General features: G+C 44.9%; 1 protein-coding gene across 4 annotated transcripts in view; it reads right to left on the bottom strand.

The window, feature by feature from the left end:
* Positions 1 to 16,977, bottom strand: part of Banf2 (BANF family member 2) — a 37,620-nt gene extending 20,643 nt beyond the window's left edge. For 2 of the 4 annotated variants that reach the window (XR_005877049.1, XR_005877048.1), the window contains exon 1: positions 16,861 to 16,977. The gene's annotated coding sequence lies outside the window, so the exon portion shown is untranslated. The remainder of the gene's footprint in view (positions 1 to 16,860) is intronic. The other 2 variants (XM_040744949.1, XM_040744951.1) reach the window with 1 other exon arrangement.
* Between the last annotated feature and the right edge of the window lie 5,812 nt (positions 16,978 to 22,789).

Below are 22,789 nucleotides of genomic sequence, written 5' to 3'. Positions count from 1 at the left end.
AGAATATTAATGGGTTTGTTTACAGGGTGCTGGGCCAGACTTCACTGGGAATGTCTGGGAGACACAGGATAGGCACCATATTATATTGCGTTCCTCATGTTAAAAAGGTCTGAACTCATCAAAACTTCCACCCACCTCTCCAATGTTGAAAAAGGTTCTACGAATCTATACCAAGGTCAGTGTGTAGCCAAGACACCTGTTGAAGTTCTCAACTTGTTCATACCCCATATAAACCCATGACTGTGTAAGTCTCTCAACACTCTACCAGAATCATCAGGTTGTGTAATTATGTACCAGATCAGGTCATTTTAGTCTACAAAGGACATTATATATGAAAAGAGCCCAGTTGTAGGTTTACAATGGAACTGAAACTCCCTATGGCCTAGAGATGTCATAGTCATCCTATCACTTGGCATGTTTACAGCATAAACCAACATATTGATGACTGTTTGGCACATGAGTGGGGAGATAGCTCAGTTGGTAAAGGGTATGCCATGTCTGCACAAAGACTGGGTATTGGTCCCCAGCACCTACGTAAAAAGGTTAAGTGTGACTACACATGCTTATGATATCAGCACTGGGAAGCTGTAACAAGAAGTTCACTGGGGCTCACTGGTCACTCACTATAGCCAATCAGTGAGCTCTAGGTTCTGTGAGAGACCCTGCGTCACAGATGTCTTTCTTACTGTTGTGATAAAACACTTGCAAAGAAACAACCTTAGAAAAGAACGGTTAGTTTTGGCTCACGGTTCAAGAGCAAAGTCTGTCATAGCGACAGAGGCTTGAGGCAACTGGTCATACTAGCAGTAGGCAAGAAGCAGAGAGAGAGAGAGAGAGAGAGAGAGAGAGAGAGAGAGAGAGAGAGAGAGAGAGAGAGAGAGAGAGAGGCCTCTACTTAGCTCCCATTTTCCTTTCTATTCAGTTTGAGACCCCAGTCCATGGAGTCATGCTACCCGTATTAGGGTGGGTCTTCCCACTTCAGTTGACCTGATCTAGAAAAATCTCTTGTGAGTATACCTAGAGGTTTGTTCCCTGGTGAGTATAAATCTCATCAATTTGGCAGTGTAGATTAATCATCACATTCTGTCTCAAAATTAAAGTGGAGAGCCAGAAAGATGTCTCAGTGGCAAAGATCCTGATTACATGAGCTTGACAGCCTGGATGTGATTCCCAGGACCCACATAAAGATAGAATGAGAAAACTGTCCTCTGACCTCTATATGCATGCCATTTCACACACACACACACACACACACACACACACACACACACACACACACACACAAACGAATGCATGCACTACTCATACATACCCAAAGCTTAGCATGTACAATTATCAATTATGTGCAGTGCATAGAATTTGATAATGAAAGTAAACCCCTATGTGGCTGGTCTATATATTTATGATATTGTACTTTTTATCATTATTTCTGCTTACAAAAGTTTAGTGTGAAAAAATATGACATGTACTCTAGCTTGAGTATGGTTTGAGAGTCTCCCCCGGGGACTGTAATGATTGCTAGCTTCCTTGTCAGGATGTGGCCTATAGGTCACTGGCCTGTGCCCTCAGAACTAGTTCTCACAGGACCCCTTGGTAGTTCTCTGGGAAGTCTTGCTATAAAGGTGTGAGTTTGGCTTCATGCACCCCTTTCTTCTTAGATTACCATGTGATATTCCTTCCTGTGCCCTCCACTGTGTTTCATGCACAGGGGCATCATGCCAAGTGAAGTGCCCTGTGGTTTTTGGGCTTTCAGTTTCCAAATCTGTGAGGGTCATAAAACCCCGTCTTCTGCCAACTTAGCTGCCCAGACACTTTGTTGCAGTAATTCAAAGGTTCACACCCAGCCTGACAGCCTTACCTGTCATTCTCTTGGGGGCAGCAGGAGGCCATGACATGTGACAGACCGAGACCTTGTAGGTGTGTCTAAGGATGCTCTCTGATGTTCACACAGCCATGGGCTCACCTGTTTCTCAGCGCACCTCCCTAGCCTTAAGCAACATATGTCTGTAATTTTTTTAGCTTCTGTGACATCCTGCCTAGCCTACAGTACCTTTATTCTAGCTGTGACTGGTCCCAGTCATATATTTCCTTCCTGAAAATATTCTCTTCTTCTTGGGGCCCCATTCTCTGCAAAAGACTGAGAGCGGACTTAATGAAAGTCATATGGAGAACAGATGAGGGTGGAGATGTAGAGGAGTAGAGTGATTGTCTAACATCCAGTGTCATCAGCTGGTGACAGCTTGACGTAGTGGTCATGCAAAATGTGGCAGTGAGCCAAAATCAAACATACAGTGGGCCTGAGGTGTTTCTGCCAGTGTGCACTTGCGTTGCTTCACAGGTTTCCTCACAGCCTTGGTACTACACATGCAGCACACATGGTGTAGACGCTCAAACCAACACATACCTGACATCACAAACACTGCCTGAAACAACTAGGCTCAGGCTTGGGACTCCTGCGAGCTGTGAATTCCAATCTTTCTATTGTGTGCATAAAAACTTTGCTGCTTTTATGTTTAATTGTGGAATTAAACATAAAATTCCAGTCCTTCCTCAGCATGTATCACCATATATATATGTATATATATATATATATATTCCCTTTGGTGTTGCTCATATATACATGTGTTTAGAGTGGTCCACTTGGGAATCGATAACCTATCAGGGGCTTGTCCCTAGAGAAAACTGATTCTCCTTCTCTTAGCAGCCAGTGGTTGCTTAGAAGCAGCTCTTCATCAAGGGGCGGGCCCTTGTAATGTTTCCTCCATCCACATTGACATATCAAGTGGTATTGCACAGGCCTTGTTAAGATGGCCATGTTGTTGAGATGTCATGTGTGGAGCTTCCCCATCACATATAGAAGACACAATCTCAGACGTCCTGATCCTCTAGATCTTACAAGCTTTCCTTCCTCTTGCCCTCAATTTTCTCTTTTCAGGTGTAGCGTTGGGTTGTGGATCTCTGTACTAGTCTCCATCAGCTACAAAAAGGAGCTTCTGCAATGAGGGACGAGAGCTACACTTATCTGGGGAGAAGGATAAGTAGAATACAACTAGAAATTACATTGGTTTAGAAAATGGCAGTAGTAGGTTCTCCTCTGGGACTTATGACCTCTCCAGCTATGGATAGTTGACTGGGTTGACAGTAGCCAACATGAATTCCCTCCTCCTGAAAGAACTTTAAATCCAATTAGATAACTGTTGGTCACCCCAAGATAAAGTACCACTATTGCACTATTGGGGCCATCTTGCCTGGCTGGTCATTGTTGTTGTTCATAGGCTTTACAGCTTTTCTCTCTTGGAAGCATACACAGTACCTCTGACACTATGAGAGCCAGTCATTATGGAGGAGACCGCCAGGACCTGTGTCCTAAGTGTGTAATGTCTTCAGTAATGGGATCTTACTTTCAAGTTCTGGAAGGTAACCAAAGGCAATGGCAATAATCTATACTGTTTGGAAGGGGTTATTATACCACCCTGGCCAATAATTCCAACTAGCACTGGGGTTTTTGTTAGGTAGTGTATGGGTCTTGGGGGAAGCATTAGCATCCCATATGATGCAGCTCTGTATGGGAGTATTTTCTTTTAAGAATTGCTGTTTGAGTTGCTGACTTAACTTCCATACACATAAAAATTTTGTCAATAAATTTTAGCCTGGGATTAGGACAGAATGTCCAATAACTTCTGAAATAGTCCTAAGCATATTTCTGCCATTTTGTACTACATATTTAAAATCAAAGCCATTTTGTACTATGTATTTAAAATCAAAATATGGGTCAACTTTGAAAAATGTTGAAGATGTTCTAGAGCCTTCAGAGTCAAATTTGACTAAGACTTCATTCATTCTCTTTCATCTTGGGATATGTATGTGTGTGCATAAATGCGATTTTCATGAGTGCATGTGTGTACATGTATGCTTTTGTGTGGGCATCTTTGTGAGTACACCATGGCACACGTGTGGCGGTCAGAGGAAAACCTGTAATGTCAATCTCCACCTTCCACCTTGAGACAAGGTTTCTTGTTTTGCTAGGCTCCCCAGCCTATCTTGCCGCAAGAGTGATGGCATTCCAAATGTAAAAGCTGTGAGCAGCTTTTACATGGGTTCTGGGAATCTGAACTCAGGTCATCATGCTTGCAGGAAAAGGTTTTTACCCACTAAGCCATCTCTTCAGCCAAGACTTAATGTAAAAATTAACGAGCACACCCATCTTATTTGTATGCAAATTTGCTTTTTGTCTTTAATTGTAAAATTATGTGGATACCAAGGAATTGTTTTGAGATGAATTTATGATTCATTTTCAGTGAATGTTTGGTTTGTGTACTAATTTTACATACATATGAAGGGTCACATTAAAATTTCTTTAAGCAGAAAGGGGTAAGGGGTGGAATAAGTTTAAGCCCTCCCTAGCATCCACAAAACTCTGGATTTTGTTCCCTGATGGCAAATGAAACCAACAACAGTATTACTCTACTGTCTGTCACAAGGCATCTATATCTGTACACATGCATACTTTAATCTGATGTTTGCATTTTTAACTTCGATTTAATTCTACTTTCTGACTCAGTGGTTGCCTACTCTAAAAATAGAAAATATATGGTATTTGGATTTTTGTATTTATTTCATTTAGCATAATGTCATCAATGTTCATCCACACTATCATACACGACAAGATTTCTTTCCTTTTTGAGTCTGACTACTATTTCTCTGTATGGTTACATAATAATACAACAGCTCCTTGGCTCAATACATCCTCCATCTCCATGATGCAGCAACCTCCAGATACTCAAGTCTTCTATTCATGTAGTATTTGCATTTGCACATGACCAGTGTACAGTTTCCTGTATTCTTAGTTTAAGTAACCTCTAAGTAACTTACAGAGCCTAAGAAATATAAACACCATGTAATAAGGGCAGCGCAATATTGCTTAAGGAGCAATGGCAGCAAAAATATCCATACATGTTTCCTATGGATGCAGTTTTTATGAGGGCTATTTCCTGATGTGAGGTTGACTGAGCTTGGGCTATGGAAGCACTGGTATGGAGAGAGGCCTGAGCATACTTGTTGTCCATTCATGCATCACTGGACGCTGGGTACCTCTTGACTACCGTGAATAATGCTGCTGTGGGTATGGGTATACCAGAATAGGTGAGTTTTAAACCTCTTGATTTGCAGTTCATTATGACTGGATTCCTTCTTCCTCTGTGCCAGAGAAGAGGAGGAAGCAGTACCAGATGGAGAGGAAGAATAGGGACCAAGGAAGCAGGTCATGGGGCAGGGACTTGGCTTTCTCTCTCTGGCACAAATCAGAAAGTAGCAAGCATGAAGTTCCCAAAGGGATAGGTCTGCATGAATTGTGAATTTGGGAACTGCCTCCCAATTCTAATTGTGAGTTAGAGACTGCCTCCGTGGGCTTATGGGGAAATGACCAGAGCAGAGCCATTTCCCAAAGGTTTTGGATGGTGGTCCAGCATCAACAGTGCCCAGGTAAAGAGTCTACGAAGTTGCCCTTGGCATTTGCAGCGAACAGCCCACATGTCCAGGACAGTGCTCTGTGTGTGTGTGTGTGTGTGTGTGTGTGTGTGTGTGTGTGTGTGTGTACGTGTGCTGATAAGTAACCTGAAGCTTGGTGTCCAGATGAAGAGGACTCCTGGGGGAGAAACACCACCAAGAGTGAGTGACCAGGCCACAGAGCAGCAGCCATGACTATATCAAGATGTCTCTACAGACTGGATGGGGTCAGTCACCGCAAGCCAGAACAGTGGCAGTGCTATGAGGATCAGGTCGCCATCCTGCAGACTCCACAGGTATTCACACACACTCTCTCTCCACTGCCACTAGAGAGCTATCACCTGTTCCCATCAATTCCCTGGCAGCCATAGTAGTGTAGATCTCCCAAGGGCAGCAGAGCTGTCTCTGAGGACATCAAATCTCCCAGTGGACTGGATAGAAGCAGATTCTGTATTCACGTGCAAGGACATAGGAACTCAGGGACAGTGGTAAGTGCCTCTGGGGCTGTGCCCAGGTCTCCTGCCCAGTCAGCAAACCATCTGAGGCTGCAGATTCACAGAAAACCTCTCTGCTGTGGAAGGAGTGCTACCTAGGAGACAAAGTCATCACACCTTGAGTCACCTGGAAGGTTCAAAGGCCCAGCCCCCTGTCTTCATGATCTGTAGACAGATACAGAAGCACAATGGCCCATTCTCCCCATGTTAGGATTGTGTTCTAGAGTGTACACAGGGCCAGGCAGGAGCTGACTACACCTGACATTAGGTTACCAGTTCCTTTCCTGTGCCTTCACTGCCCTCAGTGAGTCTGAGTGAAATCCTGATCCCCTCTGCTTCTAGGAAAGTCACCCAAGATGTAAACGTTTCAAGGTCTAGGCCGTCTCTCCCTGTACCCCGCAGGTTGGAGATGTCTAAGAAAAAGCACAAGTGGCCAGAAGAGAGTGATGATCCCCTGGAGCTGGGGGTCCAGGCAGTGGTAAACTGCCCCAAGTACAGGCTAGGAACCAAACTCAGGCCCTCTGAAGGAACAGCAAGTGCTCTTAACTGCCAAGTCATTCCTCCAGCCCCAGAGCAGGGCAACTTGCGTTTTTAAAATACATTTTTAATTAAAATATAGTGATATCCGTCTAAGCCTCCATGTCCCCTCCATTAAGCTCCTTCATGCCTCCACACTCCTACTCCTACTTCATAAGCTCTCCATGTGTCCTCCATCAGGCCCCTCCATGCGTCTGCACTCCTACAATCAATTCGATGACCTCTCATTTCTTTGATGATTGTAGTTTTGCTTCTCTTGCAACACAGCTGGACTCTCAGAAGCCACTAGAGCTGCCTCCATTTCTGACTCAAGGCAACAGAGTGGCAGAAGTGAGAAACGTCCCTCTGGGATTTTGTTCTTGACTGTGAGTCTTCATCCTCCCTCTTCTTCCTCTCCACAGACCAAGAGGCCTGAAGTCTGAATCTTCTGGGGTCTCTGGATGACAGTACACAGCCAGAGCAAGGTGTGTCTCACGTCGCCTGGGAGGCAAACACTGTTTGGCTGTCAGCAAGTCCCTGCTCATCTGGAAAGGAGGCCTGATGCCAGCTGGGCTCACTCCGGAAATAGAAACGGAGTAAAGACTGTGGGCAAGTGAGAGATGCGAAACCAAGTTGCCCTGGCAAGTTCTGGAACTTAATTGGATTGAGCAATTCAGGCATGCCTGTCTTTTCACAGCCTCTGACATGATTGATTGATTGATTGATTGATTGACTGACTTATTTGGAGAAACTGAGGCTCAGAGCAGCAAAGAGGGTTCAGTAAAAGAGGCAGGCTATAAATTCAAGGCTAGGGGATCCGCAGAGCAAGGTCTGTCCTCCCAGCCAGGGACTCAGAACCATGGCAACCTTAGCAGATGCTGCCCCAGCCCCAATTCTCATCCTTCAGGACTCAAGAGTTCCCACAAAAGCCAATGCTTGTGGCCCTTTGCCCTGTGTCTGGGCGTATTACTCAGCCCAGGAGGGATGATGGTGGATAACACACTCCCATGCTCTCAGGTAGAAAAATTCCCATCTCCCAAATGTCCCCAGGAGGCACACTGCTCAGGAAAATAGCCTGCTTTGCAACCACCTTCTCCATCCTGTCTCTATTGTGTGATATAGATCCCATCCCAAGCAACTTGTCAACTTAGGAAAGTGCACTTGGTATGACTAGCTCGGTGGACATCACAGTCAGTTCCTATCAAATGTGCATCACATCAACACAAAGTTGGAAGTCACCCAGACAAACCAATCGAAGTTGGGAGCTGCTGGTGCTTGCGCTTAGGTTAGAGTCTCAAGGACCCTGAAGCCTAAGAAAACAGCTAATGCCTCTGAAGGCTTGACGCAAACACCTATCCAAGACCCCTTCCTGGGTCACCAAAGCAGAAAACAAAGACCCTCCAGAAATCAGTATCAGGAGACTGATTGGGTCTGGCTTTAGAAGGGAAACCAGCTTGAGAGCTCTATCATTTAAATTCCAGTGGAATGACACACAGAAAAGGATTTCCCAAAGCCTCGTATCACATTTGTTGATGGCATTTCCTTGGAGCTCTTTTGCAAACTGTAAGAAACAGTGAAGTCATTTCTGGACATCTTCAGAGTGTGTAGCCATTTAATAGGGAAGATGACCTCAGAAGCTGTCGCAGGTTCAAAACTAGCCCGAGCAACTTAGTCAGACCATGTCTCAAAATGAAACAAACAAAACAAACAACTTAAAAGGAAGCTGGTGGTGTGTCTCAGTGTTAAAATGATTGCCTAATATATGTAAAGCCCTGGATTTAAATGTTACAAGAAGCTTGCCCATCCATGTGTTGATACAGAACTTGAGAGAAAGTGAACCTGACTTTCCTAGCCTGGGCAGAGAATAGTCTGTAGGTAGGGATGAACTTGAGTTCCTGGTCTTTCTACCCTATTTCCGAAGTGCTTTTATTATAGTATGTGTTATCACACAGAACAATATTTTTCCCAGACAAAATCTTGTTATATAGCCACAATGTGGCCTTGAGCTAGCCTCATGCTGACAATGACCCTTCTACTTCAGTAGTCTGAGTGCCAGTAGATATGTGCCACCATGTCTGCCTCAAGCTGCTAAATTTTAAGTGTTGGGGAAAATTCTCATAATTCTCTGTTTTCCCAACAAAACAAGTCATTACCACCAGTTTTTCTTTGTTACCACAGACTTTGCTTCCAGAAGAATAATGCCATTTGTACATATGAATACAATTTGACAGCATACAATCAAGTACTGTAGACCAGGGCTTCAGGTTAAGAGTCCTTTCAAGCAAACCCCATCTCTTAGGAAACCTTCACTTGGGGTTTTGTGGTTTCCTCTTAAACTTTGAATGATGGTACTTCTGCTATTTGTGCCCTTCCTCATGAAGCTGTCTACAGACAGGTGGCTGCCACTCACCTCTACCTTCATGTTCCCCTCAATAAGATGCTCATCTCAGTGGGCATACCCTGAAGATGCTGAATTTCCAGACCTGCAACCTGGCTTAAAGTGCCTTGTTCACAGCGCTTCCAGTCCTGTGAGCTCTGGTGTTTGGTATTATCTGGATGTCTTTTCAAGCCCCTGGGGTGGGGGTGGGGGAGCAAGTGTTCACACCTTACACACTCAGATCTGATTCTTCTCTGTGCTGACTTTGGGTAGAGTCATCTGGGAGTGACTGAGGACACACATATGGTTCCTGTGCTCCTGAACAGGGAGGAACCAGGAGAGCTCTGTGCATGTCTCTGTACCTCTAGGCATCACATCTGCACACTGAATGCTGCTTGCTTCACTCTGAGAGCAATGTGAGACAGGGGAACCACACCAAGTCACAGACACACACATGGCAACCCTGGTTTGCTACTCACTGGCTGGATACCTTGAACTTGACACACATACCTGCATTCTGGCCACCACTAAAGAAGTCCCTATTCTAAAATAGACTGTTACTGTTTCAGAATCAGCTTATAATACCCCCATCACAAGTGCATTCTAGCCAGCTTGACAGGTAAGGGAATAGGGTTGAAGAGCTTAATAACATACTTAAGGTCATATACGTGACCAGGAAAAGTCACAGCTTGATTTCTGTGTGTTCAGAAAATTACCTGCGAGTTGAGCCAACCAAACAATGACTGTTTTTCTCTTCCCTGCATGGTCTATATCAAGCTTATGCCAGGTCAATGAATAGCCCATAGGAAGGGCCCAGGCCCAGAAGGGTCTCGAAGCATAATTATAAAACTTCCCGTATCAGCACACCATACACTGATACCCAGGCTCTCTAGTAGAAGGCAGGGAGTGTTGTGCTCTGGAAGCATTAACCCCCACTGCCCTCCTGCTAGGCATATTCTGCAGCTCATGGCACTGACTTGAAGCTTTGGCTGAGCACGAGCTTGTTTAATTTCACAGTGATGTCATCCTGATGGTTGAGTGATTGTGTTTTCATAAGACCAGACCCCATGGAGCCTTCTACACTTTTCACCCACTTCCTCTGGCTTGCAGTAGTAGGGGGTGGGTTCCAGGCTAGGCTGAGGTTCTCTGAGTGCCCCCAGGGCCCTACATTGGAGCTTGTGAGCAGTTCCACAAGGAAAGGTGTTAGAAAGAACAGCAGGTACCCTCCACACAGAAGAGACACATGGGGAAGGGTGGGATGGGAGAGAGTTTCCTGATAGTACAAGCAGATACTTCTACACGGTGTGAGGCATGCCCCCGTATCAGCTCACGGGAACAATCCTAGATATAGCTAACCATGTGATTTGGCCAAGTCACTTGACCTCTTTTCCTTGGCCTTGGTGTCTTCATCTATAAGATGGATAGCACACAGAGCTATTCTAACATATTCTGAGTTCCTTCCATGCTCCTGGCAGGTCCATGGAAAGCATCATCCCCACCTTTAGCTGTCCATAGACATTCTCCAGCCCACCTCCTCTGAGAGGTATAAGCCTTTCTCGTTCCGATGATCTCTGCCCATCCCTAGAGGAAGGAGTGCTTCGGAGAGAAGCCTTGGAGGATCTGAACAGATCCTTGATTGGGTTTCTTGCCCCACCCATTAGTGTTGAGTTGTACCCTTTTCCCCAGTCACCTCTGTACATGGTTGTGCATGCTTCAATTGCGCCTGTGCAGTAATGGCTCCAGAAACACGCAAAACCAAAAGTACCCATGGATAGGCTTCAGGAGGATTCCAGACAGTTCAGCAATGGGGATTCCTGGGGGGCAGAGCTCTATTGAGGGCCGGAGACTGGGGCCTCCCTCGCCTGCCCCAGAAGCCTTTCCTCAGTGTCCCTAGCAATGTTCTGCAAAACAAGCAGGAGACTTGTTCTCCTGAGTTTTGAGGGCCTCTTGGGTCTGAGCTCTGATGGAACGGCACTCCCCTAGGTAAGCCACATCAACAGTGCCTGGGATCAGACCCGCAGTTGTCATCCTCTGCTTTGGCATTGATGGCTGTCATGAGAAACCCTCCCACTTTTGGAGAGTCATAGGTGTCTTTCTATGCTGGTTGTGTTGTGACATCAGGGGTAAACCAGGCAGTTGCTAAGATAGTAGAGTTAGATTAATAATTCTTCAACTGCCTACTATCTTCCCTCAACCCTTGAGGATCCAAGGCTATTGCTGCTTATCTAAGGCTCTGATATGTCCTGTAGAACAAAAGGACTGCTGATTAAGTCCTCATTACCACCTAGACTTTCTCAAGGGCCTTTTAAGGAACACCAAGTAACGTCCCTTGAACCAGTACACTTTGGGTGGAGCATGCCTTGGCTAATCTTTATCTTTCTTCTCATCCTAGAGTTTAATTTAATGCCTCTCTGAGGCTGCCCTATGGTTTTGGAGGTCTGGTTTGCTGTGGGCGCTCTGGAGCTTACAACGATCCTGCCCACCTTCTGATGTCTCAGCCAACACGGGACACCCATGCCAGCTCTCATGGCTAGCTAGAGGGATATTTTGTTTCCTTTTCAGCTACTCTATTTCCTTTCCATTGAGAAAAAGGGTTCTTTTTCTGATTTCATTTTATGTAGCTTGGAAGGGACCAGCCCTACCATTTGGGTCCAGGGACTCATAGCAATCCTGCCTGGACACAAAATAGCACACCCTCTTTCCCCTAGTAACTGCTATAACTGGGCCAGCTAGAGAACCCTGGCACTTTTGTTGCAAAGTCTGGGGGAGGAAATGTGCCCCTTTCCTGCTGGGGTTGCTTGGTGCCCAGGAGCAGGGGATCTCTTCTCTGGGGTAGATTCTGCCAGAGTGGTCCTTGGGGAGAAAAAACTGAGGGTGTTTAACTGGTAGCTTCTTGATATCAGTTTTTGAGGGTCTATATATAGTCAGTCCCAAATACCTAATATGCTCCAATCAAGACCCTTCCTGCTACAGCACTGAAGATTGAATCCAGGGTCTCACATGCTGGGCAAGCACTGTACCATTCCTCATTTTTCGGTTTTTATTTTGAGTCAGACTCTAAGTTGCCCAGGTTGACTTCTAACTATGCATATAGTCCAGACAGGCCCTGAATTTCCGATCTTCCTGTCTCAGCTCCCTAAACAGCTGGAGTTGCAGGACTGTATCCCAATATCCACAAAATTCTAGTCTTTTAAACTGACTTAGGTGTTTACATCCTGATAAACACATTGTAAGTTGATATTGCATTTAATAACCCTATTTACTGAACATTACACCTTAGTCTACTGTAATCATACTCAAACATATTAGCAAACAGTTGGGCCAAACCAAAAGGAAATACTTGATAAAATGCAGAATATCTCAAGTATACTACTGAATTCAGAATCCTGTACAATCTCTGGTTTAATCTCAATGATTACATGTGAACAGATGGCTGACTGACAGCTTAAGTTCACCACCCTTGACCAGCACGCCAAGAAGTGATTGGATCTCAATTGTCAGCATAAGAAAAAAATCATAATTTAAAATTCCAGGTGCAATTTCTACTGAATATGTGTTGTTTCCACCCCATCGTCAAGATTTAAATCTCAGGACTGGACAGAGGGGTCAGCAGTTAAAAGCACTTGTTGCTCTTTCAGAGGACCCCAGTTTGAGTGCCAGCACCCACTTGGCATCTCACAGTCAGCTGTACCCCAGTTCCAGTAGACCTGGCACCCTCTTCTGGTCTCTGTGGGTACCAGGCATGCATGTGGCACACATATGTACATGCAGGCAAAATACTTATAAAATTTTAAGCGTTTAAAAAGGGTTGAAATATCATATATCAAACCGTCATATGTCAGAGACTGTGTGCAGTTTGAATTTGGTTTCTAATCCTGTAACTGTGAAAGCCTTAACCGCCAGTTTTACAAGCATGATGAGAACCAAATGTTAAAGGAAAGATGGAATGTATGGCAGTGTTTGGGACACAGGATTGTGTTTTTAACATTCCCTGAGAAGATGTGAACAAAGACTTTTTAGTTTAGATTGGGCGCCAACAAAAGACCGAAGAAGCCGTTCCACCAAAGACCAGCTTGGTGACCCAATGGGTTAAACTTGCAAGGGCGTGGGCAACTTACCGGATGTTACACTATTGAACTCTGTCTACCACCACTCCCCCCTCAGCAAGTGTAACTCCTTAATCATCATCTGGGAGGGTCAGAGAAAGGTCCCATTCCTGAGGCATATCCCCAGTCTCATGCAAGGCCTTGTGAACTGCTCATAGCCCTGCTTGTGAGCTGCCTTTCCTGAGCCTTGTGAGTCATTCTTCCCCTCCAAGAAGAAATGTTAGTGGGCTCAATCTTGTGAGGGTCCTGTGAAGATAATCATAGCTGCTGACTTTGAAACATCAGTGGCCACATTGTCCTCGAGGATGGAATTCCACAAAAGGTAAGCCACTCCATGATATTATATGGGTACCTGTGCAGGTAACAAAGGGTTGAGCACATGGGACTTAGCAGAGGAAGGTAATGCTTACTTCAAGGGGAGGATGTCCATTCGAGGGACTGGGAACAAATCTAAGTGTAAATCAGCCCTGATGGGCTGTGATATAAGAGCACCCACAGACATGCCTGCAATCGTGGTCTTGGAGCTGGCTAAGAATGAAGTCTTAGGCTCCACCCATACCTAGAAGATCTGGATTTAAGCAGCCCCCAAAGGTTGGACAAACGAGACTCTACCTCACTGTGGTAACCATGGTTGTCTGAAAAGGTACTGCTGTGGATTTTTTCCTCCTATGTATTTTCTGCCCACCCAAGCAAAGAAGAACTTCCTCATCCTTTTTATTTAGGTTTGCTTCATAGCTTGGCTTCATCAATGTATGTGATGAAAACTGACTGGCATCTTTTATTTCCTCTCTTAGAAGCTAACTGTCACATAAAAAGCAAGGTTCCAGAGACAACCATGATGATGTAAGGAAACCCAAGTTACCTGCATGGGTAATGTTACATGAGAGTGAGGCCTTCACCGGCCACCTAGTTCAGCTTTTGCTCAAAGATGAATGCAGCTGAGTAAGTGACCCTCAATGATATCACACCAAGACATCAAGTGACCCTCACTGATATCAATGCCAAGTTTCTGAGCCATAGAATTGGGAGAAATAAGTAACCTTCGCTGTACCAAGCTACTCTGCTAGGGTTATCCAGCAAGCATACTGAAGTCCTGATCACCTCTCTTCGCTACACTGCCTGCAGCGTGTCCATTTAGCTTAGGTAAGATGCTGGTTGAACACTTACTCTGTCAGGCACTGTCCCAGGCATGAGGTGGTGGGTAAGAAGACAGCACCCACGTACTGGAGGAAATGAAGCTCTCGGGATAGGCCAATAAATGAGACAAAACCAAGATGGTTTCAGAAAGATAAAGAATGATTTGTAGTGGGGATGAGGACAATGTTAGATAAACTAGATAAACTTCCTTCTCAGGAGAAACCTGATCTAAAACCCTCATAGTGAGTGGTGGCAAAAAAAAAGAGACAGACCCTGAGATGATCTAAAAAAAAAAAAACAAAAACGGCAGTACCAACAGCAGAAAGAACACATGAAAATCTGGAATGTATATACAGTCTGGGGAGTGAATGTAGCTAAGAGAGACCTGGAAATGGAGGGGCTGAGGTCAGAGATGACATCACAGAAGTGGGCGGGAGTTAGAGCTACCCTGTCCAGGTTATTAGTTAGTTGTAGCCAAGATTGGCAATGTGATCTAACTTAAAATTTGAAATGCAGTTCTTTAGCCCCACTAGTCACATTTTAAGGCTCCATGGCCTCACAGGATCTAACAGCTGCCCTACTGATTAGCACAAGAACTGACCCATTTGATGGAAGTTCTATTGACCATGCTGGCTATAGGACACATCAGACATAAACTCAGATTTGGGCTCAAGAGGTCAGATCGTATGCTATGGGGCTTGGTCCTTCATGAATTTCCCGGAGGCTACATTTTCCATGAGATAAATGAGGCTCTTCGTGTTCAACAATGGGGAACAGTTAAGTCTACCAACATTCAAATGCAGTAAGAGTGGTCCTGCAAGTCACACACAAAACAGGCTGGAGCCTTCCTCCAGATTAGTAGCACCAGAGGTCTATTCACAGACTCCTCTGCAGCCTCGTTTCAGCTACCAATTTGGGGCTCCCTGATGTGAAAAAAAGCACAGGGCATGGCTACTATTTCAGGGCAACACACAGAAGGGAAATTGCCACAATTAGACAAGGCTCATTTCCATTAGCATATTTTCTTTCCCAGCACAAAACATCTGTTGGTGTGGAAATACTGGCTCTGCCTTGTCCCATCAGAAGGAAACGTCCAGGCACCAAAACTGTCTGTGGGGAGCCTGATACTGTCTGGGACAAAGCCTACAAGGGGCACAAACTTTGGAATCAGGCAAGACAAGGGAAAGTTGTCTAAGGGAGATGGAGAAAGCTCGGCATGGCACTGCACCACTGTGATCCCAGTCCTAGGGAGTAGAGGCAGGGGGCCCACTACATAGTCTGGACTACACAAGACCCTGACTCAGAACAAAAAAGACAAGATTAGGAACTGCTGTTTGTGCAGGTCAGGGGTAATTGCAAGCAGAGATGCAGTGTCTCCTTGCTATTTCCAAGACCTGAATGCTTGTGACAAGTACCTCAGCTTTGGGCCAACTCTATAACCACCGTATATCTGTGAAATGGGGACACTGGTACTATTGACTCCAAAGCCAACTTTAGTCACATTTTTTTGTGTGTTTTGAGACAAGGTCTCTCATGTAGTCCAGGCTGGCCTGGAATTCTATGTAGCTGAGGTTGACTCGGAGCTCCTGATCCTCTAGCCTCTATCACTTGAGGGCCAGGCTCATAAGCATGTTCCACTATGCCTGATACCATAATCTAATTGATAGTAGTTTTGTAATAAAAATGGAATAGTGTGGTTGTTGACTAGTACCTAGGCCTAGTTCCTTCATTCATCTTTTCAACATGTATTAATCCTGGATTGTTCTTGTGACTTTGGAAACCTGGGTAACTAGCTCATGCTGCTATTATCACTTGGGGCCAGCAGGTAGGTACAATTGATCTCTAGTTTTCCTTCTGGCTAACCCAAACTAACATGGATTCTACCACTGTCATGAAAGGCCTGGCTTGTCTGGGCTCACACAAGCAAGCTATGGGATCCAGAATTCTGCCATGTGGGATCTAGAAATGGTCTTTAAGATCTTTTAGTCTAATGTCCTGCTTATGTTGAGAATCCCCATCCCCATCCACACTGACAGAAGGCCAGGCTTGCCTATGTCTTCTCACTTCTATTTCCAGAGCAATCTTGTTGGGGACAGTTAGTACAGAACACATATGCATCTCAGGTTACAGCCCCCCATTAAGTACATACCCAGCACAGAATATAGTCCTCAGCTCCTTGGTTCATCAGTGAGAAGTGTGAGAATAACCTACTTCTCAGATCGGTGCTCTGGATGAAGAGCAGTAATGGAAGCCAATGGTCTGACATGTACTAGGCACCGAGCTTGCCCCCACCTTCCTCTACAACCATCACAAGCCTCTCTAGCTTGGTTGCACAAAGCTACCTGCAGGGAGGAGTGTGTTCAGCCAGTAGCTGCTTGTGACCTTGGTGAGGGATGGGAAATATACTCCAGAGGACTTGCCATCTGCAAACCTAGCCTCTGCCGCAAGGATCCACTAAGAGTGTGGTGACCTTTACCTAGGAAACAGGTGATGGTTTGAGCCCTACCTCCTCCAGGTGGTTAGCCTGAAGGAAAAGGCTCAGAAGAAGGCAGGCATAGCACAGTTGCAACATTCCCAAGATGAGTTTGGGCTCATTCATGCATATTCCCAGCTACCAGCTTGGCCCATGCTTTCCTAATGTGACAAGGGGACTCCAAAGCATTAAGCTTGCAACTGTTGGGTATGTCCTGGTCCTGGGGCCTAGGAGCAAGGTATCAGTACTCACCGGGTGTACCTGGTCAGGTAGAGGCAGGCAGCAGGTGGCTTGCTACTATGGATCTGTAACTGCAGGTGTGCTCAACATGGACAGTAATCAAGTATTCTGGGCCCTTGGGATAAACTAGTGTCATACCCTGAATGGGCCACATTGTGATGTCACGTTACTGAGGTAGCCCTTGATGTCAGGGACAGGGTGTGACAGGAGGGCCTGAGAATTATTGAGAATATAAGCCTGTGGGACCAGGTATGACACTGCCTCTGCCATTTGCTGCTCCAATCCCTGCCCGTGCTTATCCTGGGCCAACTCGACTAAACCAACACAAATTGACTGGTGTGTACACCCAACTTGTCGCAATTTCTGTGATTCATTAAAATGCTAGGGCAGCTTTTTTTCCTTTTACTGCCACCACTCTTGCTGTCACCCCCCAGCCCCCACTGCAATATCTCAGATGTTCCCCTTTTCTGCTCACCTGGTGTGGCCTCCATACAAGCAAAAACAATTTAAACATTAGCTTAGGAAATGGACACAAATCCACCCCACACCCATGGAATCTGGCACAGATGTCCTTTAGGTCATCTACTGTGGTACCTGACTCTGTTCTGTGGGTGGTAATCAACAAATAGGAATTCTTTATAATTAGTAGGACTGAAAGGCAAAGAGTTCTTCAAAGGTAATGAACATTCCCTGATATCTCAGCCCTCCTTTTCTGCTGGTGCTTAGGGATTCTATCATGGAAAGAGTTCAAAATGGGTCCACCAACTGACATTGGTACAAGTGTTTGCTCTCAATCCCAATAACCCATTCGATTCACAGAACCCACATGACGAAGGAGAGAACCGGTTCCTGCAAGTTGTCCTCTGACCCCCACACGTGCTCCAGCCTCACAAATATATATTTTTATAATGCTTCATTTTGGAAATAATCGAGTTATTCTCAATTTTAGAATCTGAACAGTGAGTCTCCAGGGCAGATTCCACGTGAGGCATCTTGATTCAGTAGGTCTGGGAGAGAACTCACAGATGTACATTCTGTCTAGCGGGCAGACAAAGCTGGTACTGTGGGTCTAGGAACTACAATGCACTTCGGGGGCAAGTGAGGAGTGCTGGTCCCCTGGGTTTGATCTTAAAATACTCGAGCCGATTGATGGCAGGGTTTTGAGGTTTCTGGAGAACAAACAGGAGCTGTGCCTTTGAGACCAAAGCTAGCAGAGCCTGTACTTTGTTGAAGATCTGTTCACTGGCTAGCCTGAGCCCGGATGGGGGCCTCCCCATTGGTGTCAAGGGCCCTGCCCACAGCCTCTTGGCTGTTCAGCAAGAGCAGCCTGACTTACAGCTGCCATGCTATATCTCTGCTCCAGAGCCTCCTACAGCAGCCCATCCTGCCCACAGTTGGCAGTGAGCATTGTCACAAACTGTCAGTCATTCCATCTGAACGCCCTCAACCAGTGGTGAACATGTAATGGAAATGGCAGAGGACCACATAGGTCTGAACCCTTGGTACCCACAACAGGAGTAGCTTCATAACTTGTTTCTTGCTTTCCTCCTCTGTCTCTGCTGTGCCAACTCTGCCCAGTATCCCCTTAGGAATAAGCCCCAGACTACTGCTCTCTGAGTCCTCATCTCAGGGGGAATCAGCCTAAGACATGAATAAGAAATGCTGTGTGTCCTTGGAGGGTCACATTTTTTAATATTTTTTAATATTTTTAGAGGGTCCCATGTAATCTACTCTGACCTTGAACTTACTGTGTAGCAGAGGATGACCTTGAACTCCTGGTCCTCCTGGCTCTACCTCCTGGGAGTGCTGGGATTACAGGTATGTACCACCACACCTGGCTCAGATCCTATCTTGGTCAGGCTTTTGTAAGGGCTGAGGAATGGAACCCAGGGTTTTACACATGTTAGAGAAATGCTATTCTGATCTACATCCCAGGCCCTAAGAAGGGCACAATTAGGAAGAGAAACATGAGCTGTCCTAGAATAACGTGGAAGGTCTGGGAATAGCAGGCAAGAGTAAGGTCCCTGGGCAGTTGGAGGCATTCTGTTGGTTGCTCTTTGGAGTTCAGTCAAGACTACCTTGAGGAAACACACAGTAGGTATGCTGGGGGCGGGGGCATGGAAACCTAGCCCAAAGGCCTTTTCCCCCACGTGGGGAGGCTTCTCATACTGCCCACGACAGCTGAGGGATTCACACACTTCCCCTGTGCTCGCCTGCCCCACTTGAAATAAGAATGTGGAGGTGGGACTCAGCATATGTGGCAACACTCTCGCCCAAATGTTTGAGGAGTGTTGGAAGATTGGAGAGTGCTTGAGAAGGGCCTGTGCCTGTGCTGGGGGACAGAATTAGGATGCTCTCCTTGGTACCCTGCACTAGAGTTTGTCCAGCCTTCCAAATGTATCATAATAGGATCAATCCAATTCCCCCACTGCCTCTGCTGGGGACTTCAGTCCCGTCCTGTCGCCCCTCCCCCAACAGCTCCTCTCATGGTGTCCTCTCTCATTTCCATCACCCTTAAATCCATACACAACCCAACAGAAATGTGTACGGCAAGAAAATATGCCTCAAATCCATTTCCTCCAACCATATAATTCATATGTGGGAATTCTGGAAAGTTCCTCTTCCCCCCATTTTCACTTGGCTCAAGACAGCATGACACCTATGGAACCAGGGCACTATCAGGACCATTGTCAACCATTCACCCATAGCCAGGGGTCAAAAGGAAATTGGCGGAAATTATAGAGCTATGTGCCTATAACCTATGCACTCAGGAAACTGAGGCAGGAGGGTGCTAGGTTCAAGGCCAGTCTGAGAAACACAGTAGACAGAGAGAGGGAGAGAGAAAGAAGAGAGAGAGAGAGAGAGAGAGAGAGAGAGAGAGAGAGAGAGAGAGAGAGAGAGAGAAAAAGAAAAGGTGAAGTGTTATTTTTTTTCTTTTATGGTGTGGCAAACAGCTCCAAAACCTTATGTGTGTTAGGTACAAAGTCTATCCCTGAGCTACATTCCAGCCCGAGAAAATGCTTATGGCAGATCATTTCATGCCTATGATTTATTTGGAGAAAATAATCCAAAATGTGGAAAATATATACATAGTACATATTTGAATGCATAAATCTAAAACATAGAGGGAAGTTTATGACTAAAATGTTAACATTAGTGCTATTTAGAATTGTGAGAAATTGGAAATAATTTAAATTTTAATAGAAGGGTAATTAAGTAAATTGCAAAGAATTCTCTTGTTAGACTATTAGGAGTCATTAATATAGTGATTATGAAGACTGTGGGTAACAGAAGAACACGAAGTATGAATTTAAATAGCAGAGCAGACAAACAATTATAATTATGAAAACACTTGCCTATAAAAATGGTACCATAATTAGGGAAATGCATATTAAAGCCAACACATTCTTACCAGGATGGGTAAAACCAAAAGAGCAGCCATACTAAGGGCTGACAAGTACCCTGGTCAACCACAACTTTCATTTAATGGAAAACAGTACAACTACTTTGGAAAATTGGTGGCTTCCTTTAAAGTTGGACATACACACCTATCTTATGGCCCAGCATCACTCCTGGGCATTTCCCAAAGATAAAGGCAGCACATCCACAAGACAAGAAAGACCTGTGCAGAATGCTCATAGCATCGCCACACACTGTAGCCCCAACCCAGAAACAATCCAGATGTCCATTAATAGGGACAAGATTAACCAGTTCAGTGGACTTTTCTTTGGAACAAAAGTCAACAATAAAACTGAAGAAATTATTGACACTTACAGGATCATATGTTAAACATCAAAAACATCCTGATGAGCAATAGAGACCAGAGAGAAAAGAACACACATGTGATTCCATGAACACAAATTCTCAGAACAGGAAAAACTGGCTTGAGGCCACAGAAGTGAGCTCAGTGGTCATCTGGAATAAGCTGGAATAGGGGGCTAGCCTGGAATAGGGGGGTAGGGAGTGCAGGATGAAGGGTACAAGGCAAGTTTATGGGACAAAGGGATATTTTAGATCTATTTCTGGTAACAACTGAAGTACACTTACTCAAATTCATAGGTTTTGTACTTTTTTTTAGGAGGGGCACTGGGTATTGAACCCAGGGCCTGTCCCATGCCAGACAACTACTCTACCAACTGAGCTACATCCACAGTCTGATTTGCACTTTCAAGAATGAAATTTGTGTCAGTGAAATGGCTTAGCAGCTAAAACCAACCTCTTGCCTCTGGACCTGGTAACCTCATCCTTAGGATCCAGGTGGCAGAAGGAGAGAACTAACCATCCCAGATTGTCCTCTGACCTTCACTTCACATTATGGTACATGTGTGTACACATACACAAATTGTTTAAAGGCATTACAAAAAGTTTAGTAATGAGTTTAAAGCCTATAATTAATACCCCAAGAAGGTAAACACATATGGATAACATGTGTGTATTTGTGGTATATGCAACAATGTATAATGCATATATGCATACATGTTGCTTGTCTAGAGGACAATAGAAACAAATATACCCCAAATATGATAGGGATTGTGTTTTGTGGGTAATATTTTAGGAGTTTATTTTCTTCTTTTTAGATTTAACAAGATTTTACCTGTGTAATTCTCTTTTCTTCTATAGTATGCTAAAGCACTCCCTTTTTTAAACTGCAAGTTACTGGGGGCAAGCACTTATAATGGTCTATAATATATTAGAGTTTTAGTATGATGAAATCTGTAGATACTTTTCTTTGCATATCTATCCTTGCAAGTCTTAAGGCAGCTCTAATCTCCAATCTCATTGTAAACTAGCCACAGTGTCCTTGATAAAAACAAATACTTACAGTATTTTTATGCATTGTTTCTTTTATTTTTTCAGACAGGATGTTATGTGACCCACACTGACCTCTAACTCTATGCAGCAGAGGTTGGTTTTGAACTCCTGACCCTTCTGCCCATATCCCCCAAGTGTTGGGACTATAGCTACATTTTTTTAAACTATAACATTTTATGCGATCACCAAGGGTTAGGATAATCTCTAACTTTATCACCTAATACCTGCCTATCTAACCTCCCTACGTACTGAGCGACAATTCCAACCTAGGGGACAAATTCTTATTCTTCACATTTCCACCAGTCCTTAGCATAGGGGAAAAAACATAAATACAAAAAAGTCATTCTAAGGTAGCACAGAGTCACTAGGTCTGGGGTACAGGCTGCTTACTGGACAACCTCCAAGCCTGGATACAAGCAGGGCCTTATTATCGGAACGTGTGTGGAGCTCTCCAGAGTTACGCCAACGGTTCTCTAGCAGCGTCCATGCCCCACTACAATCTAGCTTTGTGATCTTGGAAAAACTCTCTCACGCTTACTTCTCTTTCTGTCTAACGGGATTGTTGGGATTATTGAAGTAGTGTGTGTTTGAAACCCTCTATATATTATTAAACACACTACAGTGATAGATGGGTTATTCATATACTAAATCTAGAGCCTGGTTTTCTTTATTTTCCATTTTGCTTGTGTGCATGTGTCTGTGTGTGTAGGCCAACATGTGTGAGGCTGCCTTTGGAGGCCAGAAGGGGATATCAAATCCCATGGAGCTAGAGTTACAGGTGGTTGTGAGCCTCCTGGCGTGGGAGCTGAGAACCAAACGTGGCTCTTCCAGAAGAACAGGGAGCAGGCTTAACTGCTGACCTGCCTCCCCCGCCCCTGACTTTCTGTCTCTCTTCTTCCCACTTCTCTTACCGCTATTCCTTTACCAGCTTTCACTCAGTTTCCTAAAACCACCAAGTATCCTCAAACCCCCCAGCCTTTGCACAAACTACGCCCTGCCTTCTGCTGTGCCTGTTCTTCAGATGGCTTAGGTTTCATCTCTCATGGCACTCAGGGCTTGTCCTTTTCTGTCACTCTAATCTGCTTTATTACTGGAGAGTTCTGCCACATCTGGGGGAATATTTCTCAGT

This window comes from Mesocricetus auratus, unplaced genomic scaffold, assembly GCF_017639785.1.
Source record: "Mesocricetus auratus isolate SY011 unplaced genomic scaffold, BCM_Maur_2.0 Super-Scaffold_100004, whole genome shotgun sequence".
NCBI classification, from domain to species: domain Eukaryota; kingdom Metazoa; phylum Chordata; class Mammalia; order Rodentia; family Cricetidae; genus Mesocricetus; species Mesocricetus auratus.
The sequence above is the reverse complement of the archived record's forward strand: the minus strand, read 5'-3'. Positions and strand labels throughout refer to the sequence as shown.